The 23,479-nt window shown below is 36.3% G+C and overlaps 2 non-coding genes and 1 pseudogene across 2 annotated transcripts; 1 reads left to right on the forward strand and 2 right to left on the reverse strand.

Annotated features, from left to right (window-relative positions):
- The window catches only part of LOC128286806 (uncharacterized), a 78,265-nt pseudogene extending 55,077 nt beyond the window's left edge, over nt 1-23,188 (forward strand).
- LOC128287234 (small nucleolar RNA R71) lies at nt 5,438-5,544 on the reverse strand. The gene has a single exon (XR_008277929.1). It is a non-coding gene; the product is annotated as a small nucleolar RNA R71 (small nucleolar RNA).
- LOC128287195 (small nucleolar RNA R71) lies at nt 16,740-16,846 on the reverse strand. The gene has a single exon (XR_008277891.1). It is a non-coding gene; the product is annotated as a small nucleolar RNA R71 (small nucleolar RNA).
- Nucleotides 23,189-23,479: the final 291 nt, after the last annotated feature.

Here is a 23,479-nt window from a genome sequence, read left to right on the forward strand (position 1 = left end):
TGTGTTAGTAATTTATGATTATAAATCGTTAGTGTTTATAGTTTAGTGTTTTGTGATTTTTAATGTAATTTTATATTATTATTTATTTATTTAATAATTTTTATTGATTTATTAAAATGTTGATTAAATTTGTTGTTATATAATTTTATAGATTATTTGGAAGTTCTTCTAATTAGGTATGTTTCTAGTTCTTTTTTTTAATTGTATGTTTTTATATTTAGATAGTTTATATGTTTTTAATTATATTATTATTGTTATCTAACATAAATTTTTTATTGTAGGTAAATAATGAGAAATTATGGGATATTTACCGTGTTTGTTTCTAAAATTTGAAATAATTTATTGTATCTTTTGAAATAAGAAAAATGAATTCAATTTTTTTAATTGCGATTTGCAATAAATGGGTTCTTTGATTGATAATACAAATCACATATCAAGTACCATTAATGAGATGGTAATAAAATTTTTATTTCATAGTCATGTTATTTGTTGAATTAAATTATATTGTATTAACTATTTCAGCTAATATAATAATGAACAGCAGCTGAACCTACTCTTGGGCAGTTTCTTTCCCCTTCTTGATGCCACCTTCAGTGAGTTTCTTAAGGAACCAGCTCCTAAATGAGCTAAAAAATTAAACATGCATCAGCCCTCTTCTTCCCTCTCCATTCGAACAGCCCAGAAATGGGCAGAACTCAACAATTTATTTATTTATTTTCCTTTACTATTTTTCTTACCATGAAAACACTCTCCCCCTAGTGACCGAATACTCAAGGGTTTTCTCCCTTATTTGCTCTCTCAATTTCGGCTATGAAGAACAAAAAAGATGGAAAAACTTTGTCCTTTCTATCCTTTTGTTATTTTTTTCCCCCAACATTTCATAACACAAAATGACATATAATATTTGTGCCATACTCATGCTATAACTTATCAAAAAACAAAAATGCCCATAATGCTTATCATACCCATCATGGCCGGCCACTATACCTTAAGGTGGGAAATTTGACATGCAAACCCACCTATTTCATACTATAAGTTATTTGGCCACTACAAATTAGCCTATAGCATTTTCAAAAATTTTCACATAGGTCCTATTTCATAATTTCACTCACAAATGGCAAAATCAAAGCATGAAATTTTCACACATGCACTTTCACATGTAATAATCACAGAATATAACATTTAATTATTTTTTTGTGACTCGGTTTCGTGGTCCCGAAATCGCTTTCCGACTAGGGCCAAATTAGGTCTGTCACAGCTGCAAGTCCACACGCCCTCCCCGCGACGCCCGTGTGCTGTTTCCAAATTCCTGACACTTATTCTTCCATTTTTTAGCGTTTGTTCACTCTTTTACCTTTAACTCCATGCATTTTTAATGCTATAATCTTCATGTATCTCACACTATGCTATCATTCAAGTTTCATTTCTTTTAAGATTAGTTATCATTCATTCCCCATGACATATTTTTTATGAAACTCTCATGCCTTACTCACCTATTCTAAATCAATATTCATAGTTTTCAATTGTTTTTTGTTATTTACCATTACAACTCATGCCATGTGCTAAATTTATGCTCTTTATATTTCCATTAAATTCTTGGCCATTTTTACTCATATCACCATGCTAGTGCCACAAAAGTATGCCAATGAACTTATTGTTTTAGTTAGTTTTAGCAGTTGTGGTTGAAATTATGATTTTTATTTAAAATTTGTCTTCGTTTTACTTTGACCACACATCAAGACGACTTGATGATTCTATTTGCAAGTACCATGTCATCTTCACGTGGTAAAAAGGTTGTTGTCCCTGCTTCAAAGAAAAGGAAGGGAGCGTCATCTTCCTCGGGTCCTACTGTGGAAGTTTGTCACCCTTTCTTAAGTTCAGTTGGCTGAAGTGATTCGGGCCCTCCTAACCACCGACCCTTGGGAGCTTTTCCTTGGGATAATCGAGCCGACGTATCTTGAGCTTACGATGGAATTATGCTCCACATTTCATCTTCAGACCGTGATGACGAACTACGATATCCCGGCACGGTCCAATTTCTCCTAGGCGGATTAGTCCGGCAGCTCAGCGTCTCAGAATTCGATACGGCACTAGGTTTATATACAGAGGAATTCAAGGAGGAGAATGACTTACATGCTCTCAACCGCCACATCCATCATTCTCCTTCACGGTGCTGGGACGCACTAGTAGTAGGTGGGGCCACCTACAATCCTAGCTGCTCCAAGGCATCGGCTCTCCCTCCATCTCTGAGGTACCTACACGCCATTTTGGCTCACACAATTACAGGAAGGGGAGAGAGCACCGGCGTCGTCAACACTCACGACGCCTACTTTTTATGGTGTATGTCGCACGGGCACGTCATCGACCTTGCCTATTTCATAGCCCTCCCGATTCAGCACCCAACAGAGCGGTATAGGAAGGGGGTCATCTCCATTGGCCTTTATGTTACTCGGTTGGCTCGACACTTTGGGCTCCTCAGCACCACCGCACAAGAATCATCCTTAACCCTCATTGGCCAGATGTCTCCACAAGGCATCTCGAGCATGCTCAGCATGGGGATGATCGAAAAGCGCCGAGGAACCTACCCTCCTTAATATAATCTCGCCCAATCTACCGAGAAGGAAGCATACGAGGACATTCCTGATGATGTCCCTCCACAGCATGAGGACCCCCTGTCTCAGCCACCACCACCCTCTCGTCTAGTTCATGCAGTGGCTTCATATGTTGACATCTTTGAGCGCCTCACTCGATTTGAGCAGCAGTGTTTTCAACGATTTGACAACATTGATGCTACTCTACAGCAGATTTGTCAGCACCTCCACACCTCATCGCCAGTCCCACCTCGCAAACCATCCAGCGATGATGATGTTAAAAAACATTTATTTATTATTTTATGTTTTAAATTTTTATTAAAACTACTTTTTATTTTAATTAAAATTTTAGAATTTTATTTTATTATCAATTTCGGTTATTTCATTAAGAGTAATTATTCTTACTAATATCCTCTAAAAAGTTCCTGATTTTATCACAGTTATATAGAGCTCCTAAGCTCATCATCGCATAGGAACTAAAAACTCCACCGGGGGAAGGTTCTCCACGACTGCCATGTCCTGATCGACCATGACCATAGCTACCACTAGATATAATATTCTTTTGGCGCAGGACTTATGGACTAATGAACCTATACCATCGCCGGAGTATCCTCCTCTACTCTCACACCGATTACTCTCCAAAACTCCAGTTCGAGGAACTCATCATACAGGAAGTTTCACTTTTCCCTCTATCTTATGATTACAAATTTATCTTTTCCTATCTATCTTTGTCCATTAAGGGCAATGTACATGATAAACCGTAATTTATACATATTTTTACCCCATGTTAAACGCATTTTATGGATGATTTCCCATTAGAATTGGTGAATTTGATGCTCCTAATGCTTTAATTTCATGTTATATACTTAGGAGAGCATAGGAGAGCGAAAGGAACTAGAAATGGGCCAAAAAATGGAGAAAATGGGCCAAAGTGCGAAATCAACACGGCCTAGACTTCCTCACATGGGCAGCCCATACGGCCGTGTCAATTTGGCAGAATCGAAGCACAACTCACATGGGTAAAACACATGCCCGTGCCATTCTAACAGGCTCGAACACTGCCTGAAATAATCGTACACGGGCGTGTCACACGGGCATGTCCCTGTCGAGCCCAAGTTGATTCCAATTCGGAAAAGGCCACTTTTGAGGGCTCTTAGGCATCCTAAAGCCTATAAATACACCCTAGAGGAGGAAAGAAAGGGAGGCACAGAATAGGGAGTAAGGAATTACTCCAAAGAAGCCGATTGATCCATCTTAGAAACTAAATTCACCATCAAGACCGAAGATCTCTCCTCAATTTCCCTTCAAGAGTTTTGGGTTTTCTTTATGTTTTGTATTCGTTATTATTCTGAGATGTTTTCCTTTTTAGTTATGAACTAAATCCCCTAAATACCTAAGGGGAATGAAACCTAAGACGAATCTTGTTATTATTTTCTGAATTGTATGATAAATATTTAACTTGTTCTTAATTATGTGTTCTTAATTCTTATTTTGATATCCCAGGATACTGATTGAAGATAAGCTCCTATTCAAAGGAGGAATAGACCCTGTCTAAGAGTACATTTTTCATAATTAAGCGGAGTTGGTTGCGTGCCTAGACATAGGGTGACAAGATTTTGCTGGATTAGGGTGAAACCTAATAAGGGGATCCATAGATCTAGTTAATGCAACCCTAGGGTGTTAATTAGAGAAAGGTCCCAATTATTCAATCTAGGGATTAGACGTTATTAGTCTTGAATAGGGATAATAACATAACTTAGGGATCTCTACGGAACAAGTTAAATGAATAAATCGTCCGATTCGGAGCCAAAATAACAAGTACAGTCTAGGTGGATTTTTCCTTAGGTATTGTCTTAATTCAATCGATTTTCCCAAAAGCATTTCCCCAATTTCATTCTCTGTGAATTCTTAGTTTAGATAATTAGTTAGTTAAAACCAAAACCTCTTTATTCTTAGGCTAGATAATAAAAAGATAGTCATTACTAGTACTTTTAGTTCCCTTGGGTTCGACAATCCGGTCTTGCTAAAACTATACTATTGTTCAATAGGTATACTTGCTTACATCGCGATAATAGTTAGTTTTAAGAACGATTAATTATAAATATTTAAAACCTTTCACGAAATCAAGCGATCAAGTTTTTGGTGCCGTTGCCAGGGAACTAAGATATTAGGAACACTCAATTTTTATTACTTTAGCCATTTATTTTTCTTGCAATTTAATTTAATTTAATTTTATTCTTATTTTTTCCTTCTCTTGGCAGGTTTTTATAGTTTATGACTAGAAGAAACCCGTCAGGACCACTACTTTTTGACGAAAAAATCGATCGCACACTTTGCTGAAACCAAAGAGAAACAATGCGAAGCCTAAGATACACAGAGAACGAGCAAGAAGACGATACTCAACCCCCAAGCGAAGAGATGGCTGAAAACCAAGACAATCAGCTACCTCCTGCAATTGCGGCTAATCAAAATCCTGTTCTACGAACTATGTATGATTATGATAAACCTTCTTTAACAGGAACTAAATCAAGTATAGTTAGACCTGCTGTAGCTGCAAATACTTTTGAACTAAAACCTAACACTATTCAAATGATACAAAAATTTGTTCAGTTTGATGGTTTGCAGGATAAGGATCCCAACGCTCATGTAGCCAACTTCTTAGAACTATGCGATACATTTAAAATTAATGGCGTTTCTGACGATGCCATTCTTCTTCGGTTATTCCCTTTCTCATTGAGGACAAACCTAAACAGCGGTTAAGCTCGTTACCACGAGGGTCAATTACTACTTACGAACAAATGATCGAAAAATTTTTACTAAAAAATTTTCTGCCGGCTAAAACGTCTAAATTATGTAATGATATCTCTTCTTTTGTGCAAATGGATTTAGAAACACTCTACGATGCATAGGAAAGATACAAGAACCTTTTGAGAAGGTGCCCTCACCATGGGTTACCGCTTTGGCTTCAGGTTCAAACATTCCATAATGGCCTGAATCCTTCGACTCGGCAAATGGTTGACGTAGCTGCTGGCGGAACCATCAATAATAAAACACCTGAAGATGCTTATGAGTTTATAGAGGAGATGTCACTGAATAACTATCAGTGGCAAGTCATGAGGACAAAACCAACTAAAATAGTAGGCGTTTATAATGTCGATTCGATTACTATGCTATCAAACCAAGTAGAACTTCTAAATAATAAGATTGATGGTTTTCTTAGTTCTTCACAGGTTCACCAGTAATGTAGTACGAAGCAAGTGGAGGTGGAACAAGCCATTCGGAATACCAACCTTATGGCCACAACATCGATAACGAGCAATTAAATTATATGGGTAATAATCCTCGACCTCAAAACTATCCATATAGTAACACTTACAATGCAGGTTAGAGGAACCACCCAAATTTCTTGTGGGGCAGTCAAGGAAATCAAATACCACATGCCACCTCCAGGCTACCAAGAACCACCCTACCGACAGGAAAAGAAACTGAACCTTGAAGAGATGCTAACAAAGTTTATCCCAGTGTCAGAAACCTGTTTCCAGAACACTGAGACAGCACTTAAAAATCAACAACCGTCGATCCAAGGGCTCAAAACTTAGATAGGCCAGTTTTCTAAACTAATCTTCGAATGACCACAAGGGAGCTTGCCAAGTAATACTAAACCTAACCCAAGGGAACAGCTCAACGCGATTATTGTTCAAGATGAAAAAGGATTTGTTGAGCTTGAGCTAGAACCGAGGCAAGAAACTGTGGTAAGAAAAGGTCAAGGTGAGGTAGATCACAATAAAAACAAATTAGTGAATGTCAAATATAAACCTCTGTGCCATACCCCAACGCGACAAGGAGAGACCGCTCAGATGAACAATTTGGTAAATTCCATAAACTCTTAAAAATTACATATTAACTTACCATTTATTGAAGCTCTATCACAGATGTCAAACACAATGAAATTTTTAAAGGAGCTTTTAGTAAATAAGCGGAAGATGGACGAGGCATCGCATGTGGAGCTAAACGCAGTTTGCTCAGCTATTCTCTAGAATAAACCACCCAACAAACTTAAAGATCCAAGATATTTTACAATTCCTTGCTTAATTGGTAGTTTAGATGTCAGTAATGCATTAGCTGATTTGGGGGCTAGTATTAACGTCATGCCTTACAAAATGTTCAAACAATTAGGTCTCGGGAAACCCAAATAGACTAGGATGAGCATTCAATTAGCAGATAAAACTATAAGATATCCTAGGGGTATTATTGAAGATGTGCTAGTTAAAATCGATAAATTTATATTTCCCGTTGACTTCATTGTTCTAGACATAGAGGAGGATAAAAACACTCCTCTAATTCCAGGAAGGCCCTTTTTAGCAACTGCTAAAAAAATTATTGATGTTGGCACAGGTGAATTCACACTCCGTGTGGGAGACGAAACAATCACCCTTCTAGCTCGCAATTCTAGCAACATAATGGAAATTGAAGGTGATCGTCTAAACCATTCTACTAAAACTAACAATATGGTGCAACCTTCTTTGCAGGAAATGGGTCTGAAGGAAGTACATGAACCATTCTTAAGCTATAGTAGAGGACTCATTCATGAAGATCGAAGGCTACAAATCGAGGAGCTAGGTGAATGGCGGACGCATAAACCGAGAACACCTGACTAACCAAATCTACGACAGAACAAGCTCAATCCCTTTCCAAATGAACTTAAGGTTGGAGATAGAGTCTTATTAGATTCCACAGATCCCCACATTGTCACTACCACATCGAATGAAGAAATCCCTCTTACGGTACTCAGCATTTTCCTATTCGGTACGGTCGAGGTAAGTCATCCCAAGTTCGGCACTTTTAAGGTAAACAACACCCGTTTAAAACCTTATTTTGATGAGATTAATAGCAGGAATGAGGAGTATAAAATCCTCAAACCACCATGATCATTCAACGGAGAGGTAAGTTGAGCTTAGATTATAAATAAGCGCTTCTCGGGAGGCAACCCGAGCACTAACTATATTAACTTCTTTAAAATTTAGTCTTCAACATCTAACTTACTAACAGAGCGCTTGAATACAGGTTTTCCACAGAGACACGGCCAAGAGCACGGGCGTGCTTAGGGCCATGTGAAAATAGGACAACAATTTCTCCCAAACACGGGCTACGATAAAACACCACGGCCGTGCGACATGGCCGTGGTTGAACCTGTTAAAACAGTACGGGTGTGCGACACACCCGTGTCTAGCACCCGTGGACGACACGATCAAAATAACACAAGCGTGCGCAGAGGTACACGACCGTGGGAGAAGTGAACCGCGCCAGACACGTCTGTGCGACACGATGATGTAGCCACACAGCCTAGGCACACAGGCGTGCCAGAAGGCCATGTGACGACATCTCAGTTCGCGACGAACACGGACGGGACACGATCCATACGGGCGTTTGCACCGGCCGTGCCACTTGAAAAAATCGATTATTTATCTTATTTTATTTTATTTTTCTTTTATTAAGTTTTTAAGATTCATTTGTTTTTTTTTTAAACATGGCTTATCTTTACCACTACTATAAGATTATTCCCTTAACTCTCTTTTTATCATTTAGAATCATGCTTGCCCTCCAGCTTTATTTAAAATACTCGATCTCACGAATCCAAGAATATCATCCATTCTTAATTCAGAAAGTTTCACTTCTCTCCCTATCTTATTTTTATATTCTAATATCTACCTTTGTACATTGAGGGCAATGTACATCTTAAGTGTGGGGGGTATTTATTTCATTATCAGAAAAATCCCTGAATGATTACCTTGTGCTCTTGAAAAGCTTTTATATCATATGTAGCATAAATTTTGATTGATTTATGATTTTTATTGATATATCTTAAATTAAAACATAGGCATTTATGCATTGATTTTTTAAACTTTAAGACATTAAAGAATCAAGCATGATAAGTTGATTTTTGAGAATTTAAAATTATAGGTTGTTTCCCTAAGTCAAGGTATTACTTTGAATTGGAATTCACGAGTTTAAACATCAAAAAGCCATAATTTTTGTGAGATTTTTGAGCCTTTTGAGCATCTATTAATTCTTTCATGATCACTTTTATTATTTCTTTGAGTGTGTCAATATCGAATTATTATTCTAGAACTTGCCTGATTATGCATGTCAAGACCACACTATTTGGATAATAGGGGCACTTAGGATTAGCCCATTCATGCCATGAAAAGCTTACCTCCACGATTAACCCTTAGTAAACCCCTTTGAGCCTAACAAGCCATTCCTTGTATTACCCTCAATATCAACCCTTAACCCATTATTGTTGAAATCCCCTAAATTAATTTGATCCCTATTTTTTTTCGAGATTTAAGTTGAGTAAATTGCTTAGCTATCTCTTGTTTGTAATAAGTTAGTCTATGTTATTTAACTTGTTCTTAAAAAAAAAAAACCTATGTATAAACATTAGTAATTCCATATTCTGAGAAGAAGCTCTGTTGTACGCAAGTGATATTAACTCTTTTTCTAGTTATGCAATTTTTTAATTTGATCTCGATTCTAACCATTTCTTTCAGCTTGTGACCACACCCCCTAACCAAGCCTCGTTACAACCTTCTAAAGACCTTTTGATTGATGTTTCATCTCAATTTATAGTGGTGGAGATTTGATTTTCATGCAAGCCTATGGTAATGACTTTTCATTATTGACTATTGAGTGCTTCATTTATTGTCCTTAAAACACGTCGAGAGATTTGAGTGAATCTGTAGTGAGGATGTGAAACTCTGTGATATTTTGAATCAAAGGTAATTACTTAGATGAGGGGAGACACCTATGTTTGCATGATTAAATACTCAACTTGGAATGTTTGAAACTTTTATGTTCTTTTAGTTGAATTCTCAATGTATGATTACCTATGGATTATTTTGAGATATTATCGATAGAAATTATAAATTGAGAAGAATTTATTCTGATTATGAGTTGAGAATTTTTCTTGAGGACAAGCGAATGCTTAAGTGTGGGGGTATTTGATAAACTGTAATTTATACATATTTTTACCCCATGTTAAACACACTTAATGGATAATTTCCCATTAGAATTGATGAATTCGATGCTACTAATGTTTTAATTTCATGTTTTATACTTAGGGGAGCATAGGAGAGCGAAAGGAACGAGAAACGGGCCAAAAACAGAGAAAATGGGCCAAAGTACGAAATCAACACGACCTGGACTTCCTCACACGGGCAGCCCACACGGCCATGTCAATTTAGAAGAATCGAAGCATGACTCACACAGGTAAAACACAATTCTGTGCCATTCTAACAGGCTCGAACACGGCCTAAAATAATGGCACACGGGCGTGTCACACGGGCATGCCCCTATGAGCCCAAGTTGAGTCCAATTCAGAAAAGACTACTTTTGAGGGCTCTTAGGCATCCTAAAGACTATAAATACACCCTAAGGGAGAAAAGAAAGGAAGGCACAGAATAGGGAGTAAGGAATTACTCCAAGGAAGCCGATTGATCCATCTCAAAAGCCGGATTCACCATCAAGACTAAAGATCTCTCCTCAATTTCCCTTCAGGAGTTTTGGGTTTTCTTTATGTTTTGTATTCATTATTCTTCAGAGATTTTTTCCTTTTTAGTTATGAACTAAATCCCCTAAATACCTAAGGGGAGTAAAACCTAAGACGAATCTTGTTATTATTTTCTAAATTGTATGATAAATATTTAACTTGTTCTTAATTATGTGTTTTTAATTCTTGTTTTGATATCCCAGGATATTGGTTCAAGATAAGCTCTTATTCAGAGGAGGAATAGATCCTATCTAAGAGTACATTTGTCATAATTAAGGCGGAGTTGATTACGCGCCTAGACATAGGGTGACAAGATTTTGCCGGATTAGGGTGAAACCTAATAAGGGGATCCATAAATCGAGTTAATGCAACCCTAGGGTGTTAATTAGAGAAAGATCTCAATTATTCAATCTAGGGATTAGATGTTATTAGTCTTTAATAGGGATAATAACATAACTTAGGCATCTCTACGGAACAAGTTAAATGAACAAATTGTCCGATCCGGAGCCAGAATAACAAGTACAGTTTAGGTGGATTTTTCCTTAGGTATTGTCTTAATTCAATTGATTTTCCCAAAAGAAATTCCCCAATTCCATTCTCTGTGAATTCTTAGTTTAGATAATTAGTTAGTTAAAACAAAAACCTCTTTATTCTTGGGCTAGATAATAAAAAGACAGTCATTAGTAGTACTTTTAGTTCCCTTGGGTTCAATAATCCGGTCTTGCTAAAACTATACTACTGTTCGATAGGTACACTTGCCTACATCGCGATAATAGTTAATTTCAAGAACGATTAATTATAAATATTCAAAACCTATCATGAAATCACGCGATTAGTACGTTTTAAGTGTGGGGGTTATTTATTTTATTATTAGAAAAATCCCTGAATGACTGCCTTGTTCTCTTGAAAAGCTCTCATATCATATTTAGGATAAATTTTGATTGATTTATGATTTTGATTGATATATATTGAATTAAAACATAGGCATTTTATGCATTGATTGTTTAAACCTTAAGACATTAGAGAATCAAGCATGATAAGTTGATTTTTAAGAATTTAAAATTTTAGGTTGTTTCCCCAAAGTTTAGGTATTACTTTGAGTTGGAATTCACAAGTTTTAAACATCAAAAAGCCATAATTTTTGTGAGATTTTGAGCCTTTTCAGCATCTATTAATTCTTTCATGCTCACTTTTATTATTGCTTTGAGTGCGTCAGTATTGAATTGTTATTCTAGAACTGGCTTGATTATGCATGTCAAGGCCACACTATTTGATTTGATATGTCAAAATAAGAAAGGCACTTAGGATTAACCCACTCATGCCATGAAAAGCCTACCTTCACGATTAACCCCTAGTAAACCCGCTTGAGCCTAACAAACCATTTCTTGTATTACCCTTAATATTAGCCCTTAACCCATTATTGTTGAGATCCCCTAAATTAATTTGAATCCCATTTTTGTCGAGATTTGAATCGAAATAGTTGCTTAACAATGTTTTATTCTATTTTGTAATTTAGCTTCTTCTTAATTAAATAAAAATGTATACATATTATTAGTAGTAATCTTTTGTTTTTGAGCTTAAGTATTTAATTCCATATTCTGAGAAGAAGCTCTGTTGTACGCAAGTGATATTAAATCTTGTTCTAGTTAAGTGATTTTTCAATTCAATCTCGATTATAACTTTTGCTTTCAGCCTGTGACCACACCCCCTAACCAAGCCTCATTACATCCCTCTAAAGACCTTTTGATTGATGTATCATCTCAATTTATAGTGGTGGAGATTTGATTTTCATGCAAGCCTATGGTAATAATTTTTCATTATTGATTCTTGAGTGCTTCAATTATTGTCCTTAAACACCTCGAGTGATTTGAGTGAATCTTTAGTGAGGATGTGAAACTCTGTGATATTCTGAATCAAAGGTAATTAGTTAGATGACGGGAGACACTTATGTTTGCATGATTAAATACTCAACTTGGAATGTTTGAAACTTTTATGTTCTTTTAGTTGAATTCTCAATGTATGATTACCTATGGATTATTTTGAGATATTTTCGATAGAGATTATAAGTTGAGAAAGATGTATTTTGATTATGAGTTGAGAATTTTGTTTAAGGACAAGCAAATGCTTAAGTGTGGGGGTATTTGATAAACCGTAATATATACATATTTTTACCCCATGCTTAACGCATTTTATGGATGATTTTCCCTTAAAATTGGTGAATTTGATGCTCCTAATGCTTTAATTTCATGTTTTATACTTAGAAAAGCATAGGAGAGCGAAAGGAACGAGAAACGGGCCAAAAACGGAGAAAATGGACCAAAGTACGAAATCAACACGGCCTGGACTTCCTCACACGGGCAGACCACACGGCCGTGTCAATTTGGCAGATTTGAAGCACGATTCACACAGGCATGTCCCTGTAGAGCCCAAATTGAGTCCAATTCGGAAAAGGCTAATTTTGAAGGTTTTTAGGCATTCTAAAGCCTATAGATACGCCTTAAAGGAAGAGAAAAAGGAGGACACGGAGAGGAAGGAAGGAATTACTCGAAAGAAGCCAATTGATCCATCTCAGAAGCCGGAGTCACCATCAAGACTGAAGATCTCCCCTCAATTCCCTTTCAGGAGTTTTGGGTTTTCTTTATGTTTTGTATCTGTTATTCTTCTGAGATGTTTTCCCTTTTAGTTATGAACTAAATCCCCTAAATACCTAAGGGGAATGAAACCTAAGACAAATCTTGTTATTATTTTCTGAATTGTATGATAAATACTTAACTTGTTCTTAATTATGTGTTCTTAATTCTTGTTTTAATATCCCAGGATACTGATTCAAGATAAGCTCTTATTCAGAGAAGGAATAGACCCTGTCTAAGAGTACATTTTTCATAATTAAGCGGAGTTGTTTGCGCGCCTAGACACAGGGTGATAAGATTTTGCTGGATTAGGGTGAAACCTAATAAGGGGACCTATAGATCGAGTTAATGTAACCCTAGAGTGTTAATTAGAGAAAAGTCTCGATTATTCAATCTAGGGATTAGACGTTATTGGTCTTGAAAAGGGATAATAACATAACTTAGGGAACTCTATGGAACAAGTTAAATGAGTAAATCGTCCGATTCGTAGCCAGAATAACAAGTACAGTCTAGGTGGATTTTTCTTTAGGTATTGTCTTAATTCAATCATTTTCCAAAAGTAATCTCCCAATTCCATTCTCTGTGAATTCTTAGATTAGTTAATTAGTTAGTTAAAACAAAACCCCTTTATTCTTAGGCTAGATAATAAAAAGACAGTCATTACTAGTACTTTTAGTTCCTTTGGGTTTGACAATCCGGTCTTGCTAAAACTATACTACTGTTCGATAGGTACACTTGTGTGCATCGTGATAATAGTTAGTTTCAAGAACGATTAATTATAAATATTTAAAACTTAACTGTCACAAAAATCGCGATCAACGATTTTGGAGTAATCTAGGTAGCTCGTCTAGAAAAACATTAGGATAACCTTTCACTGTGTGAATGTCGCGAACTCTTATAGTTTTGCTTGGCAAATCCATCACATAGGCGAGGTAGGCATCAGCCTTTCCCTATTAACTTCTTTTCTCTTATTACTAAGACCATGTTGGGAAAAAATTGGGTTCACTCCCAACCACAATGATTTTTGTCCCTTCATCAGTTCGCAAGTCACTCTTTTAAGTGTAAAGTCTATCTTGGCTTTTTGCTTAGTCAGCCAATCTATTCCCAAAATTATATTGAATCCATAAAAGGGCACCTTTTGTACACTCTATTAACCAAAATAGTCTTATGAAATGAACTAGTGGTTGTCATCCCTTTGTCTATAACATCCACTGGAATTCCCAGCTCATAGGCTAGGTCACTAAAGATGTACAAGTGGGTAAAACAAGAATCAAGTAAGGAAAATAATGGTAAAGTTCGTAAAGTGAAAGTACTGGTAATGACATCTATTAAACCCTGATCCCGTGGTTCCCTCACAACATAAACTTCCGCAAGCCCTCCTATCTCATATTGTATGGAAACTATTTGTGCTAAGGTTCGTTGCGTAACTTGCCTTGTTTTACTACTTCTACCTCTTCCTTTTAAGTGAGCACTAGCTCGTACTGGTGTGGGGATTGCGTTCTGGGCTTGTAATCCCTCCCGTAATCTTAGGTAGTTCCTTATCAAGTGTTCCTTGGACCTACACTTGAAGCATCCACCTCTTACCTTTCAACATTCACCACGTGCTTGCATTCACAGTGTTCGCAAAGTGGCCAACTTGGCAATTTGTGTCTAGACATCTATTTTTTAGTCCTTATTGAAGCTCGCTTTGCCTCCGCTCTTATCTCTTCAGTAGTCGTATCTTTTTCAACAAACTATCAAAGCTCGCCGTGTCATGAGCTACTAGATAAAGTTGCATAGCATGATGCATCCAAAACGAAACCTCTTGTAGTGATCCTTTTCTTGAGAAACCATTTCAACTATGTACTGACTCAATCTTACAAATTCTACTTCATACTCAGCTACAGTCAGTTTGCCTTAAACCGAATTGATGAATTCTTGCATACAAGCTTCCATGTACTACTCACCCATGAATTTATTCTTAAATGTCTCTAGGAAGAGATACCAAGTCAATCTGTTCACAATAGTCCCTTACTTCATAGTATTTGATAACTCTTGAAAAGAGTTATGTTTCAAGCTTCTAGACTTGGTTAATTGTTCATACTTGAGTAAATTTAGTAGCATTTTAGGAAGTTATAGTAGTATTTTTATAACATTGTATCATGAATCTTAGATTGTGCTTTCAATGTCACTATATGTTACTTTTACTTGTAGGAGGAAAGGAATTGTGTGTTATTTATAACAGGTGTAGAAAGGAGGAAAAGAATGAATGAGTGAAGTTTTGTCGTGAAAAAAGGTTGGATAGATTTCTAGCACAAATTCCATGGAAATTCCAGGAAGATGTTGACTCAGCTGTTAATCTGTGCCACTCTTAGCCAACTATACTTCTACCAGAAATATCCACCTGAAAAAGAGGGAGAAAGGAGTGTGTATTGAGACGGGGACCTACCCTATAAAAAGAAAAAAGAGAAAGAGAAGGGAGAATGGTTTTTCCTTACACAATTTCTCATAGGAGATCCAGAGACGCAAGGAAAAAGGGTAGCAGCTAAGGAATTGAGTAGCAACACAAAGAAGAAGGAGAAGCATTCAACCCTAGGCTGCGCAAGATATTATAGCATTGGAGTTGATGGCTAGATTGGTGAAAGCTTTCTGAAGTTCTTCCTTCATTATCTTCATTGATTTTATGAATTTTAACTATCAAAATATGTTGTTGAATGGTACTTTCATTTTGGATTTTAATTTACAACTCATGAGCTAATCTCATTGAGTTGGGATTATTGGATGAATCTTTAGTTCCTTTAATGACCGAGGCATAGATGAATGTATAATATGTTCATAAACTTGATTTAATTCTGAAAAGGTTAGATGAGTTGTATTGTGACCGAATGATACAAGTAAGTATTTGACAGAATACTCGTAGCACTATAAACATAGAGTTACACTTTGTACAGAGAAAGGAAGAAACATTGCTGGGTATCCTTCTTAAGTTTTGTAGACATGCAAAGCCTTACGTAGGTAGTTTGAAGTCCGACTCTCGAGAGAAGCAAACTACCTTAGATTTAATCTGAATAGTAAATTTGTTAATATTTTGTCATGTCATCAACCTTTCCATTCAACAACATAGTTCCTCTCAACTTTGTCTCTTTATCTTTGCCACAACATTTTAAGTTAATTATTTGATTTTAATAGGGCATATTACTATAGAAATTGTTATTCTATTTTGCCACAGCCTAATTCATATAGTTTATAGTAATAGGTTAGTCGAATTAATCTTATTCAATCCTTAAGGAGACGATCTTTGTTACTACTTTAGTACTTGATTTGACGTGTATACTTGCACATTTGCATATTATATTCACACGCGGCAAGTTTTTGGCATCGTTGCCAGGGAATGACAAGTTGGTGAAATTTGGTTTAGTTTTATTTAACTTTTTTGTTTTTAATTTCCGTAGGTTTGTTGTTAGTGCATGAGTAGATACATTCCTACTAATTGAGAGTATTCTTTTGACCCAGAGATCGAGAGAACTTTCAAAAGAAGAAGACGAGAACTGCAAGATATGGCTTGGATTAGAAATGATCTAGATAGGGAAGATCCATTATATCCAAATAGTCAGGATGTTGATTTGCCTCATGTGATGGATGATTGAGACAAACCTATTTGATAGCATGTTGTGCCAATTTTTGATGATTTGAATCCAGGAATAGTGAGGCCACACATTCAAGCTTAGCATTTCGAGTTGAAACCAGTAATGTTTTAGATACTGCAAACGGGAGGACAGTTCAGTGGATTGCCTATTGAAGATCCATGACTACACTTAAGACTTTTCTTGGAAGTTTATGACTCATTCAAGCAATAGGTGTTCCTGAAGATGTCTTGCAACTTAATCTATTTCCGTATTCATTAAGAGATTGTACCAGAGGGATAGTGGCATTTTGGAATGATTTTTGTGAAAGGTTTTTCTGTGGTATAATCCCCCAAATATGAATGCCAAGTTAAGGAATGATCTCACATATTTTCGACAATTAGAGGATGAGACGTTGTATGAAGCTTGGGAGTGATTCAAGGAATTACTTAGGAAATGTCCAATGTATGGTTTCTAATTCAAGGAATTACTTAGGAAATGTCCAATGCAAGGTTTCTAACACTGGACACAGATGGAAATGTTTTACAACGCATTAAATGCGCATACAAGGATGGTAGTGGATGCGTCTGCCAATGGTACTTTGCTAGATAAATCATATAATGAAGTGCGTGAGATTTTGGAACGGATTGCCAAAAATAATCATCAATACCCTACTACGAGAGTGGGGACTAGCAGAAGAGTTGCTGGCACAATGGAGCTTGATGTAATCACTTCTTTAATGGCTCAGGTATAATCTTTAGCTAATATGATCAAAACACTAAAGAGACCAGCTACAGTTCAGGAGATGAAAATGGCCGAGCTATCATGCAGTTATTGTGGGAATATCATGTTTTTGATGAATGCCCATCAAACCCTGCATCTGTGTGCTACATGGGTAATTTTAACCGGAACAATAACCCATATTCCAACTCCTACAATCCAGGGTGGAATTTGTAATATCCTGATTTTGGGCCTAGTCGGAATAGTGGTTTCGTGACCACAAAATCCGAGATATAAATAATTATTTTATGATTATTTTAAGGTCTATGATATGATTGCATGATTGTGTGAAAATTTCGTGAAGAAATTTTATGCATAAAGTGCTTAATTTGAAATTTGGGACTAAATTGAATAAATTGCAAAACTTGTGTTCTAGAAGTATTTTGCATAAAATTGAATTAGATTATTAATTAGAGGTCCTTAAAGAGTAATTTTACCAATTTCTAAGTCTATGGACAAAAATTGGACATGGATGGAATTTTTGGAAAGTTTAGTAGTAAGGGCATTTTGGTCATTTAGGGGTAAAATGAATTAAAATACAAAATTAAAAGCCAATTTTGCTCATCTTCAACCCCATGGCCGAATATAGCAAGGAGAAACCATGGATAGGGTTTTCAAGCTTCCAAGCTTGATTGTAAGTCCGTTCTAGCCTCGCTTTTAATGATTTTTACGCTTTTAGAGTCCCTAGAGCTCGATTTAGCTTATGCTAGCAATAATTTAACCTGGGTTTATATTTGGAAAAATACCCATAGGTGAAATTTGTGTATTTTGGTGTTTTATGATAGAATATGAGGTTTTAAATTATGTTAGACAACTTGTGCTACTCGGTTTTAAGTGAAAACGAGCAAAAGGGCTTAATCGGTAAAAATACCTAATAGTCATAAGTACATGTTAGAGTGAGAATTTGATGTTGCCATAGAAGGAAAAATGATCAGCATGTCATAAAACATAAGAAAATAGGCTGAATTTTAATTTACGAGCTTTGGGGCAAAAGTGTAAATATGCTAAAGTTTAGGGGCAAATTGTAATTTTTCCAAAATATGATTTTGGGTCAATTTGAATAATGTGAGTCCTAATTAGACTATATTTTAAATGATAGAGCAAGGAAAACTGAAATTCGGCTAAAATGGGGAAAATACCAAGTTGTGGACGAAATGGTAAAAATAGCCATTTTCGCATACGAGGTAAGTTCATATGTAAATGTTGGTAACATAGTTATTATTTTAAATGTTTTAATGTTTTTTAAATGATATGATAATTATTATGAAATATTATACTTGTGATAATTGTTTGATAATATGTCAAATTATGTGATATACTTGGAAAATGTGAAATACTACCGAGTATCGGTATCGGCATTCCGTAGAAGATGGTTGAGACACATGATTGGGAAAAAGGTCCCGTTGAACCTTAGGAATGGATTAGGATACAAGTGACATGTCACTGGGATATTTGGGCATCCAAACTCGTTGAGTTGAGTCCGAGTTCACTTATGGATGCGAGCGTCCGAACTCGTTGAGTTGAGTCCGAGTTCGTGAGATGTAACTAGGCATCCGAACTCGTTGAGTTGAGTCCGAGTTCACTTATGGATGCGAACGCCTGAGCTCGTTGAGTTGAGTCCGAGTTCACTTATGGGCGGGTTACATGGTAGCTTGGCTACATATGTGGCACTTATGTGCAAGTTATCCATGTATCCAATTATATTCGATGTGTTCAACGGATAAAGTTCTACTCAAATGGAGGAATACTCAAGATGAAAGGGACGTATTGGTAAGGTTGTGAAATGGATACTTTGAACAGGTATGTACTTAACCCTCGGGTTGAAAACTCGATATAACAACAATATGGTAAGATGATAAATGAAAAGGTGATATGAATGTCTTGGTGATGATTATGCAAATGATGTTTTATGTTTGCTTATATGGTTATGTTACTTGCTATTTGCATGTGAGCTTACTAAGCATTTATGCTTCCTCCCTCCTTTTCATTCCTTGTAGTGTTGACAAGCCAGCTCGGAAACGGTCGGAGGCACGCTCACACTATCCGTATACCATCTTGGCGTAATGGCTTGTATATTTTGAGTATGGCATGTATAGCATTATAATCATTTTGTATATATGGTCTTATGATATGGTTATTGAGTGGCATGGAAATAGAAATGCTTATAATGATTAGCCATTGGAATGGCTAATCATGATCATATTTGGTATTATGTATGTCAAATTGCTAGCTAATCCATGGAAACCATGAAATAGGTAAAATTTACCATAAAATAGATTCAGACAGCAGCAGTGACGTGAGTTTAAAAAATCACTAAAAATAGTAGAAATGGAATTAAATAATGAATAAGTTATGGAATCGAAGTTTGATGAGTCTATTTTCATATGGAATAAGCGAAACAGGTATATGAGCTATATTTTATGAGATGTTTAAATTTTTGTGAAACAGGGCCAGAGCGATTTCTGGATCCCCTGTTCTGAATTTGGAAATTTACCATAAATTTTACAAAGATAATTAGAAGTCATGCTTTATATGTACAGATTTCTTATTGAGTCTAGTTTTATTAGAGATAAACGGCATAGTCATTGAAGATCTGTACAGGGAGATATCTGATTCGTAATACACAGAGGTCAGAGTAGTTGAACCCTGAAACAGGGGAGACTTTAACTAATAAACTGTACTAATTGGCCCAACCAAAAATTCTAGAAAAAAATTAGTAGATATATATATGAGTCTAGTTTCAGGAAAAATTTACGGAATTGGATTTCGAGTTTCGTAACTCGAGATATGATTTTTAAAGCAACTGTGATGCAGTTAGCCAGCTTGTCTGGAAATTTTAAAATGAATTGTATGAGCTGTTTAATTAATGAATTAAGTCCGTTAACACCTCGTGTTCGACTCCGGCAACGGTCTCGGGTACGGGGTGTTACAGAATTAACATCCAAACTTCAGTTGGAATAATTTATAAGTTGTGAATTCCAACAATGTTGTTCGACAGAATGCCATAAATGCACCACTTGGTTATAATCAACCAATGCCATGACAAAATGCTCAAAAGAGTTCAGCATCATATTCTTCATCTATGGAAGCTTTGTTGAAGGAATATATGGCCAAAAATGATGCCGTGATCTAAAGTCAAGCTGCAGCCCTAAGAGCTTTGAAGAATGAAGTAAGGTAGATTGCCAATGCATTAAACTTGAGACCTTAAGAAGCATTGCCAAGTGACACTAAAATTCAAGCTCATAAGGGAAGGAGCATTGCAAGGCCATTACGCTTGAAGTGGTACTTAGTTACTTGGAGCTATTAATGATGCCATTACAAATGAGGACAACTTAGATCTCACACATAGAAAGAATTTAGACCCATTTGTGGAGTAGTTTACAATTGAGCATACTAATGAAAAGAATGTTGTAATAGAATCAAATTGTGTTACCAATAAAAATGTCACAACAAAAAATGTCAGCAATCTGAAGGAAGGCCATCGCCATCTTTTCCTCAGTGATTTTAGAAATCTAAGCAAGATTTTTAGTTCAAATTTTTTTTGGATGTCTTGAAGCAACTCCATATCAATATACCGTTGGTGGAACTGTTCGAGTGAATGCCCAATTATGTAAAATTCATGAAAGATATCTTGTCAAAGAAGTGAAGCTTGGGGGAATTTGAAACTGTTGCTCTCACTGAAGGGTGCACAACGATGTTGATGAACAAATTGCCTCACCAAAGTTGAAGGACTCAGGGAGTTTTACTATTCCTTTTTCAATTAGAAATCATTATGTTGGTAATGCATTATGTGATTTAGGATCAAGTATAGATTTAATGCCTATGTTTGTTTTCAGGAAGCTAGGAATCAGGAAGGCAAGACCCACCACAATCATGCTGCAACTAGCTGGTCGTTCTTATGCACACCCAAAAGGTAAAATTGAAGATGTATTGGTAAGAGTAGATAAATTTGTATTTCTAGTAGATTTTATTATTTTAGAATGTGAAGCTGATAAAGAAGTGTCAATTATTCTTGGAAGACCTTTTCTAGCTACAGGTAGAACACTAATTGATGTGCAAAAAGGTGAGTTAACACTGAGGGTTAATAACCAGCAAATTATTTTTAATGTTTTTGATGCCATGAAGTGTGCAGATAAGAATGAAGAATGTCACGCCATTGGATTTATTGAAATGGCAGTGGCGGTAGAGTTTGCAAAATCTTGTGACAACAATTCTGATGATGATGATGATGCAGAGCCATTTGAGTTGAGTGAAGCAGAAAAGACTGAAGAACTTCGTGATCTTATAGAGACCAAGAGGTTTGAAGATAGAATAGGGAAGAGTTTTGAATTTTTGGATTTATTAGCTTGTTCTTTTAAGCCTCCTAGACTTTCTATAAAGAAACCTCCTACATTGGAGTTAAAGCCTTTGCTGTTACATTTAAAGTACGCTTACTTAGGAAACAACAACACTCTGCCAGTAGTTATATCTACAGAGTTGACACTTGATTAGGGGCTAAGTTACTAGATGTTTTGAGGAGATCTAAGAAGGTGCCGGGGTGGACAATCACCGATATCAAAGGAATCAGTCCTGTTATTTGCATGCATAAGATTTTACTAGAGGATTGCCATAGTAATTCTATTGAGTAGTAGAGAAGGTTGAACACCATCATGAAGGAAGTTGTCAAGAAGGAGATTATCAAATGGCTTGACACTGGCATAATATACCCTATTTTCGATAGTTCGTGGGTGAGCCATGTTCAATCTGTACCCAAGAAAGGACTATCGCAAGCTTAACAATGTAACTCAGAAGAACCATTTCCCCTTTACCTTTCATCGATCAAATGCTGGATAGATTAGCTAGTAAAGCCTTCTATTGTTTTTTTGATGGTTACTTGGGGTATAATCAGATTGCCATAGCTCCCAATGACCAAGAGAAGACCATTTTCACATGTCCATATGGAATTTTCACATTTAGATGGATGCCATTCGGGTTGTATAATGCCCCAACAATATTTCAGCATTGCATGATGGTGATATTTTCAGATATAGTAGAAAAGTTTTTTGAAGTATTCATGGACGATTTCTCTATTTTTGACGATACTTTTGAGAATTGTTTGAAGAATTTGGAGTTAGTTCTTTATCGCTGTGAAGAAGCTAATCTTGTATTGAACTCGAAAAAGTGCCACTCCATGGTTTGTAAAGGCATTATTCTGGGACATAAAATATCACAAAAAGGGATTGTTGTGGACGAAGCAAAGATTGAGGTGATTAAAAAGTTGCCACCACTTACCACTGTTAAAGGTATTCGAAGTTTCCTAGGCCATGCAGGGTTTTATCAAAGATTTATTAATGATTTTTTAAATCTTCAAATCCCTTTGTACCTTGTTAGAACATAATAGAGCCTTCAATTTTGATAAGCCCTATTTGAAAGCTTTTGAAGAATAAACAAAGCAACTAGTGATAGCACCAATTTTCATAGCACTGGATTGGACACTACCTTCTGCACTTGTGTGTGATGCCAGTGATTACGCTACAAGAGCAGTATTGGGGCGAAGAAAGGATAAGGTATTCCATGCTATATATTATGCAAGCAGGACCTTGACTGATGCATAGCTTAACTACACTACTATTGAAAAGGAGCTATTAGATGTGATATTTGCATTTGAGAAATTCAGATCCTATCTAGTTGATACCAAGGTCACAGTTTATACAGACCATTTTACGATTAAGTATTTGGTGACCAAGAAGGATGCCAAACCTAGGTATATCAAGTGGATATTACTGTTGCAGAATTTGATCTTGAAATTCAAGATAGGAAAGGGACCAAGAATCAAGTGGTTGATTTTATTCTGTAGTCAGTCTGGCTCTGAACCTACGTGCCTATGACTTCATTTCCCAAGAAATCAGTGCAGCAGAAGATCTTAAATTTGAGACTTTCTACACCAAAAATATTCTTTTAAACGAAGGTATTTGTGCTTGGATGGCGGCTCAAGATCAGCCTCATGAAAACCTTATATTCCTTGAGGAGGTTTTACCCCATGGAAACGCTCTTTGACGGAACTTTAACTTTAGCTGGTTGTGACCAAGAATCCACCGGTTTTGTTTGGTCAATCGGGAATGCTCGGCTTATCAATGTATCCGATAAACTATTGGGGGCTCATGTAGCCCATGCCTCTCTTATCCAAGATAGAAGTTGTAACACCCCTAACCCGTATCCATCACTGAAGTAGGGTTACGAGATATTATCGATCAATTCACAACATATAACATACATTTATTGAGCATAAAGCATTCATTCTCATAAATCATTCAACACAATCACATTGTCCCTTATGAGGGCCTACGA

The sequence above is a fragment of the Gossypium arboreum genome, chromosome 13 (genome assembly GCF_025698485.1).
Source record: "Gossypium arboreum isolate Shixiya-1 chromosome 13, ASM2569848v2, whole genome shotgun sequence".
NCBI lineage: Eukaryota > Viridiplantae > Streptophyta > Magnoliopsida > Malvales > Malvaceae > Gossypium > Gossypium arboreum.